We start from the raw sequence: 8,919 nt of genomic DNA on the forward strand, positions 1-8,919 counted from the left end.
CTCTGTAGCAGTTTTGTAAGATGGAGACCAGAACAGAGGGCAGTATTCTGAGTGACACAATTACAGAATCACAGGATTTCCAAAAGATTTTGGATACAGAATTCGCCCAACAGACTTGGGAGCAAAGTTACAGCTTGTGGATCAAAGAGGCAGCAGTAGCCCAGATACGAAATTGGCTGAGTGACAGGAAAGAGGGAGCAGTGGTTATTGGTGTATTTTGTGCTGGAGGAAGGTTTGTAGTGGAGTTCCTCAGGAGTCAGTGTTGGGACATCCTGACACAGTTTAATGACCTGGACCTTCGTGTACCTGGCATAGTTTCAAAATTTGCAGATGACACGAAATTTGGAAATATTGTGAACTTTTGATTTGATTTGATTTATTATTGTCACATGTATTAGTATAGTGAAAAGAATTGTTTCTTGCATGCTATACAGACAAGACATGCTGTTCATAGGGAAGGAAAGGAGAGAGTGCAGAATGAAGTGTTACAGTCATAGCTAAGGTGTAGAGAAAGATCAACTTAGTGCGAGGTAGGTCCATTCAAAAGTCTGATGGCAGCAGGGAAGAAGCGGTTCTCGAGTTGGTTGGTATGTGACCTCAAACTTTTGTATCTTTTTCCCGACAGAAGAAGGTGGAAGAGAGTTAGTCTGGGTGTAATTATGCTGTGAAGAGGGTGGTATAGTACACCAAAAAGAAGTAGACAGATTGGTAGAATGGGTAGAGGGAGGGCAGATGAAAATCAATGCAGAGAAATGTGACATGATTAAATTTTTAGGAAGAACATGAAGAGAAAATGTAAAGGGTACAATTCTAAGGGAGGTGCAGGAGCAGAGAGACCTTGGTGTATTTGTGCATAAGTCATTGAAGGTGGCTGGACAGGTTGAGAGTGTGATTAATAAAACATACAGTATCCTTGGCTTTGTTAATAGAGGCATAGAGTAAAAGAGTAAGGAGGTTATGAAACTCCCACCATTTTTACTATGGGAAGCGTTTGTGGAAGCACAACGTGACACAAAGTTTTTAGCACTAACTCGCTTATTTTTAAACAAGGTAACCCTGAACTCCGCCTGTTGAGCTTTGCAACACCCCAAGCTCTAAACTCTTGCTGCAGGTTTTTTTTACTTACAATGCTCCCTGTACTGTTCTAGATCTTTCCAGGTAGAGCATGTGGCGAGCTTCTTTTTACTGTTGTTTTCTCCGGAATCTTTGTTTCAGTTCCTTTGATGGCTATTACCTCCAACGCCAGCTTTGGTGAAGCAAATTTTTTATCTTCTTAATCCTTTTCAGATGTCTGCAGTGGGATTAACGATTTTTCTATTCTTTTTATTTCTCTGGGAGGTTCCAATCTCCTCATTGTTGGTTTTCTTTAAAATACCACAAAGGATAGGCTTGCAGACCACAAAGGTACAAACAAACAAGAACTTCATTGGAAAGATGTTTACTCTCCAGGCTGTTAGGATAGACTGCCCATTTGCCTGCACAAATGGCTAATGACATCATCAATTCATCACATGATCAGACTCAAAGTGACCTTGTTCTAACTGGGAATAAACATGAATACACAACAACAATAAAACACAAATAATTATACCTGAGGCCAAACTTCTTAATTCAATTTTCATTCTACACTCATTCTATAGCCATGCTGTAACACTATCCCTAGTAAATCAAGCCAGATACTTGGAAGATTATCCTACTTGGTCTGAGTACTGTTTTAAAGGTTAGTACAAGGGCTGAGATTTCTTGGACGCTCTGTCTACTACCAGAAAGATTGTCCCTTCAAATCCTGTTTAATCATCCTGTGGTTGTAGACTCCTAATTCAACACAAGCATTGCTACCATCTTAAGTGTAGCCAAAGCGTGTTAGAACTCTCCTGCTCCTAGTATTCTTTAACACTGGATTCCTGGATCAAAACCTCTCTCCATATGGAGTGCGCATCGACCATAATTAAGAACATGGAACGCAAAAAAGGCCCAGCAAAGTCTACATGCACTCACATACAGGGCCGCCCAGGCCACCCCCGTGCATATAGAGGGGCTGAAGGGGGGGGGGGGGGGGTGGAGTTTCTGATTCTCCTGGCACAAGTCATAGTCTGACCAAGTCGGTAATGTCTGCAGCAAGACCAGGCCACCACATTTAGCTCCTGGCTAGCATTTTCAACTTCAAAATCCCAGCGTGGCCATGGTGTAATTCCATAAGTTTTGGACATCACCCTGAGCGATGGACAACTCGGGAACCTCAGAAGACGATGCCATCCTCAACACTGAGCTTGTCTTTCTTCGTTCAGTAGTGTTTCATTTCACCTGAGGCCTGTCCTCTAAATCCCCCATGTAATATGTTTTCATTTAGATCGGACTGGGTCCTTTTGCATCCAGACCTTTTGCCTTGCAGACACCAACAAGGTGTCCAAAACATGGAGGGTCATCATGGTCTCTTCCACAGCTGGTAATGAAGCAAGGTTCACAGGCAATGTCAGACGACTCAGTGCATCAGCGATAGCCATCCGGGTTGTGGGGTGATGCTCTAGGGGGTATTCATAGGCAGCCAATAAGGCGGCCCAATGCTGTATCTGGGCGGGAGTAATGGGGGTATTAACTTGTCTTCTTTAAAAAGTCCCAGCAATGGTTTATGATCAGTTACTATGATGGAGCATTTAGTGTAAACATACTGATAGAATCTTTTGATGTCAGACACAACTGCCAACCCCTCTTTTGATCTGGGAATACCTCAGCTCAGAATCCAAGAGGGTCCTAGGTGCGTACGCAATAAACTTCTCTGTTCCATCTCTCCAGCGATGTGCCAGTACTGCTCCAACCCTGTAAGGGGAGGTATTCCATATAGGTCAAGGTCCTTTTTGGGGTCAAAATAGGCCAATAAATTGGAGGACAAAAGTTGCTGTTTAACACTGTTGCAGCGCCTCCTAAGATCACCTTTGATGTTTCCATAGTAGGGTATACAAACCATAGAAGAAACCATAGAAACCATAGAAACCCTACAGTGCAGAAGGAGGCCATTCGGCCCATCGAGTCTACACCGACCACAATCCCACCCAGGCCCTACCCCCACATATTTACCCGCTAATCCCACGCATCACAGGACTCTAAGGGGCAATTTCTAACCTGGCCAATCAACCTAACCCGCACATCTTTGGACTGTGGGAGGAAACCGGAGCACCCGGAGGAAACCCACGCAGACACGAGGAGAATGTGCAAACTCCACACAGACAGTGACCCGAGCCGGGAATCGAACCCAGGACCCTGGAGCTGTGAAGCAGCAGTGCTAACCACTGTGCTACCGTGCCGCCCCTAGGGGGCTACTAAAGAATATAAATTAGGAATAAACTTCCCGTGATAATTCATTAACCCAGGAAGGATTTCAGATCCATGGGGTTCTTTGGAGTTGGCACCTCCTTGATGGCCTTCACTTTGTCTTCCACTCAATAGCCCAAATAGATCATTGCACTTGCTTGGAAGAGACATTTTTCTCTGACCTCCAAAAATGGCCATAAGACCTCTTCCGTGTTTGCGTTCCGAAGTCCTGTGACTACGATATCGTCCAGGTACACTGCTAGAGATAATCATGTTCTCCATGACCCGTTGAAAAATGATGCATGCAGATGAGACACCAAAGAGCAGGCGAGCGTACTCTTTTAGGCCTTTGTGCATATTAATTGTCACGTATTAGTAGAGAAGTGGTACTGGGAAAGTTAATGGAATTGAAGGCGGAAAAATCCTCTGGGCCTGATAATCTACATCCCAGAGTACTTAAGGAAGTGGTTCTAGAAATAGTAGGTGCAATGGTGGTCATCTTCCAGGATTCTATAGACTCTGGGAGTCTTTGCAGATTGGAGGGTAGCAAATGTCACTCCAATATTCAAAAAGGGAGGTAGAGAGAAAACAGGGAATTATAGACCAGTAAGCTTAACATCGGTGGTGGGGAAAATTCTTGAAATATTATCAAGGACTTTATAGCAGAGCATTTAGAAAGCAGTAGCAGGATCAGACAGAGTCAGCATGGATTTATGAAGGGGAAATCATGCTTGACAAATCTGTTGGAGTTCTTTGAAGATGTAACTAGTAGAGTTGACAAGGGGGAACCAGTTGATGTGGTATATTTGGATTTTCAGAAAGCATTTGACAAAGTCCCGCACAAGAGATTATCGTGCAAGATTAAAGCGTATGGGATTGGAAGAAGTGTATTGAGATGGATAGAAAGCTGGTTGGCAGAGAGGAAACAAAGAGTAGGAATTAATGGGTGCTTTTCAAATTGGCAGGCAGTAACTAGTGGGGTGCCACAGGGATCGGTGCTGGGACCCCAGCTCTTCATAATATATATTAATGATTTGGATGAGGGAACAAAATGTAACATCTCAAAGTTTGCAGATGATACCAAGTTGGGTGGGAGGGTGACGAGGATGCAGAGATCCTTCAGAAATGATCTGGACAGGTTGGGTGAGTGGGCTAAGCAATGGCAGATGCAGTATAATTTGGATAAGTGTGAGGTAATTCGTTTTGGAAGCAAAAACAAGGCGGCAGATTACTACCTGAATGTAAATTGGGAGAGGGGAGAGTGCAGCAGGACCTGGGTGTCCTTGTGCACCAGTCGCTGAAGGTAAGCATGCAAGTGCAGCAGGCAGTAAAGAAGGCAAATGGCATGTTGGCCTTCATTACGAGACGTTTCGAATACAGGAGCAGGGATGTTGTTGCAACTAGACAGGGTCTTGGTAAGGCCACACCTAGAGTATTGTGTGCAGTTTTGATTTGATTTATTATTGTCACATGTATTGGTATACAGTGAAAAGTATTGTTTCTTGCGCACTATACAGACAAGGCATATCGTTCATAGAGAAGGAAAGGAGAGAGTGCAGAACGTAGTGTTACAGTCATAGCTAGGGTGTAGAGAAAGATCAAGTTAATGCAAGGTAAGTCCATTCAAAAGTCTGACAGCAGCAGGGAAGAAGCTGTTCTCGAGTCGGTTGGTACGTGACCTCAGACTTTTGTATCTTTTTCCCGACGGAAGACGGTGGAAGAGAGAATGTCCGGGGTGTGTGGGGTTCTTAATTATGTTGGCTGCTTTGCCGAGGCAGCAGGAAGTGTAGACAGAGTTAATGGATAGGAGACTGGTTTACGTGATGGGTTGGGCTACATTCACGACCTTTCGTAGTTCCTTGTGGTCTTGGGCAGAGCAGGAGCCATACCAAGCTGTGATACCACGAGAAATAATGTTTCTATGGTGCATCTGTAAAAGTTGGTGACAGTCGTAGCTGACATGCCAAATTTCCTTAGTCTTCTGAGAAAGTAGAGGCGTTGGTGGGCTTTCTTCACTATAGTGTCAGCATGGCGGGGGGAGATCAGGACAGGTTGTTGGTTATCTGGACACCTAAAAAGTTGAAGCTCTCGACCCTTTCTACTTCATCCCCTTGATGTAGACAGGGGCATGTTCTCCTTTACGCTTCCTGAAGTTGATGACAATCTCCTTCGTTTTCTTGACATTGAGGGAGAGATTATTGTTGCCGCACCTGTTCACCAGATTCTCTATCTCATTCCTGTACTGTCTCGTCATTGTTTGAGATCCGACCCACTACGGTGGTGTCGTCAGCAAAGTTGAAAATCGAATTGGAGGAGAATTTGGCCACACAGTCATAGGTGTATAAAGAGTATAGTAGGGGGCTGAGAACACAGCCTTGTGGGGCACCGGTGTTGAGGATGATCATGGAGGAGGTGTTGTTGCCTATCCTTACTGATCGTGGTCTGTGAGTTAGGAAGTTCAGGATCCAGTCGCAGAGGGAGGTGCCGAGGCCCAGGCCACGGAATTTGGAGATGAGTTTCATGGGAATAATGGTGTTGAAGGTTGAGCTGTAGTCAATAAATAGGAGTCTGACATAGGTGTCCTTGTTATCTAGGTGTTCCAGGGTTGAGTGCAGGGCCAGGGAGATGGCGTCTGCTCTGGACCTGTTGTGGCGGTAGGCAAACTGTCGTGGATCCAGGTAGTCCAGAAGGCTGGAATTGATTTGTGCCATGACTAGCCTTTCGAAGAACTTCATAATGATGGATGTCAGAGCCACCGGCAGATAGTCATTAAGGCAGGCTGCTTGGTTTTTCTTAGGTACTGGGATGATGGTCGTCTTCTTGAAGCTGATAGGGACCTCAGATTGTTGTAGAGGTTGAAGATGTCTGTGAATATCCCCGCCAGCTGATCCGCGCCTGATCCGAGTGCTCGTCTGGGCACCCCATCCGGGTCAGTCGCTTTCCGTGGGTTGACCTTCGAGGAAGCTGCTCTGACATCTGCAATGCTGACTCCCAGATACAGGTTTATCCAGGGCTTCCAGGGTGGAAGGCGTGATCTCGTTGATCTCTTGCTCAAAACAGGCATTGAACTCATTCGGGAGGGGTGCGTTGGAGCCGGCGATTTTACATGACTTCATCTTGTAGCCTGTTATGTCTTGCAAATTTTGCCATAGTCGGCGGGGGTCGGTGTGGCTAGCCTGGGAGTCTAGTTTGGTCCGGTACTGTCTTTAGGCATCTTTAATGGATCTCCTTAGATCCATTAAGCTTTCTTGTATAGGTCAGTGTTGCTTGACTTGAACGCCTCAGACCTGGACTTCAGCAAGCAGCGGAGATCCCTGTTCATCCATGGTTTCCGGTTGGGGAACACACGGATTTGCTTCTTTGCCACACAGTCTTCTACACATTTACTAATGAAGTTAGTTACTGTAATGGCGTACTCGTTCAGGCTTTTTTTGGTCTCCTTTTCGGAGGAAGGATGTTGTTGCTCTCGAGGGAGTGCAGCGAAGGTTTATCAGGCTGATTCCAGGGATGGCGGGACTGATGTATGAGGAGAGATTGACTAAGTTAGGATTGTTTTTGCTGGAGTTCAGATAAATGAGGGGGGAATCTCAGAGACTTATAAAATTCTAACAGGCCTAGACAGGATAGATGCAGGGAGGATGTTCCCGATGGTGAGGGAGTCCAGAACCAGGGATCATAGTCTGAGGATTCAGGGTATACCATTTAGGACGGAGGTGAGGAGACATTTCTTCACCCAAAGAGTGGTGAGCTGTGGAATTCATTACCACAGGAAGTATTTGATGCTAAAACATTGAATGCATTCAAGAGGCGGCTGCATATAGCACTAGGTTTAATGGGATCAAAGGTTATGGGGGTAAAGCAGGATTAGGCTATTGAGTTGGATGATCAGGTATGATCTTAATGAATGGCGGAGCAGGCTCGAAGGGCCAAATAGCCTCTTCCTGCTCCTATCTTCTATGTATTTTCGGGAAGGCTCGTCCATTTTAAGTTGGATATACGCATGGCTCATATCCAACTTCAAAAATGTTTGGCACCCATCTAACCTGGTGTACAGGTCTTCAATCTGGGGCATGAGGTATCTGTCAAGCTTAAAAACCCTATTGACAGCAAGCTTAGAGTCTGCACAAAGTCAGACCAATTTATCTAGTTTGAGGGCAGGAACAAACAGGTGCGGCCCACTCCGCGAACTGCATAGGTCTCATGATGCCCAGCTTTTCCAAGCATTCCAGTTCCGACTCTACTTTTTCCAATTGGGAGTATGGAATTGGTCTCCCTCAAATACTTAGGCATAGTATCAGGGTCGATGTAGCTCTTAGCCTTGGCTCCCATTATTTTTCCAAGCCCTTTTTGGAAATCTTTGGGGTACTTATTGATGACTTTATACACTCCCCCCATGCCCAGATTGAAGATCTCCAACCAGTTCAGTCTGATGTGTTGGAGCCAATCTCTCCCCATAAGGCAAGGTCCTTGTGCCCGTAGCGTTGAGTGGAAGTCAAGCTGATTGCTGCCTGAAAGTCACTAGGGTTGTTGTGGTGCATTTTATCTGGAATGGTTCCCTTGTATAGGTGGCCAGCTGGCCTCTGTGCTTCGAGTTCAAGAGCTGAATATCAGCCCAGAAGCAATTATAAGTCTGCTCCCCGCTGACGGAAACTGTAGTTCCCATATTCACTTCCATTTTTAATGGGTAGCCATTTACTAACAAGTCCACCATTATGGGGGACAATGTTTGTTGTGGAGATGCAACTTAATTGCATTGTCCCAGTCCCCGGTTGTGTGCCTAACCACCAAGTACGGTCTGGTACGAGCCTTCTTTTGAAATAGCATGCATTTGGATTGTCCCTATATCTTTGCCTCGCAATAGTCCTCCGGCTAGTACCTACAGCCTTCTGGAATATGCTTCCTAGGAGTCCGAAGGCTATCCCTGACCGTTGTAAGGGATTCTGAGATATTTTACCAATACCATCGCTCTCCGTTGAGGATGTTGCATGAGGTCTCTCCCCCCAGTTGGAAGACACTGCTATTTGACATCCCCCATAGTTCCTGAACTCCTTTCTCTGCATTCTCCAATTATCGAGCTATCTCAATGGCATTCTATAGATCCAAATTGGGTTCTGCCAATTAGATCATAGCTGTTCTGCACCTTAACACTATCCAGTCACCTTGATTCTGTAACTGTTAATACCTTTGCTCAACACAAATCAATTAACCTGCTTTGAAGTTTTTAATTGACCTAGCTTCAACAGCCTTTTTCTTTGGGTGAGTGGTGGTAAGAGTAGCAGATTATCACCTGTGATATGCTTCCTGATATCCATGAATGGCCAAGTTCTAACTTTTTTCTCTTGCTGCAACTTCCTGCTGCCATCCGTGTTATTTAAATTGGTGACATCTGCAAACATGGATTATGGCTCTCTATTCCTTTGTCTAAGCCATTTGTAAATGCTGTTATTTCACAACATGGTTGATTAATCTAGTTGAACTATGATAGAGTCAAAATTAATAGTAGCAAAGCTTGTACTAAGAAACAAGAAATGCACAATACCCCAGAATCTGAAGGATACTGCAAGACATGGAACAAAATGTCTTCGAACATTAATGAGCAACTTTTTTCTT

The sequence above is a fragment of the Mustelus asterias genome, chromosome 4, assembly GCF_964213995.1.
Source record: "Mustelus asterias chromosome 4, sMusAst1.hap1.1, whole genome shotgun sequence".
Classification (NCBI taxonomy): domain Eukaryota; kingdom Metazoa; phylum Chordata; class Chondrichthyes; order Carcharhiniformes; family Triakidae; genus Mustelus; species Mustelus asterias.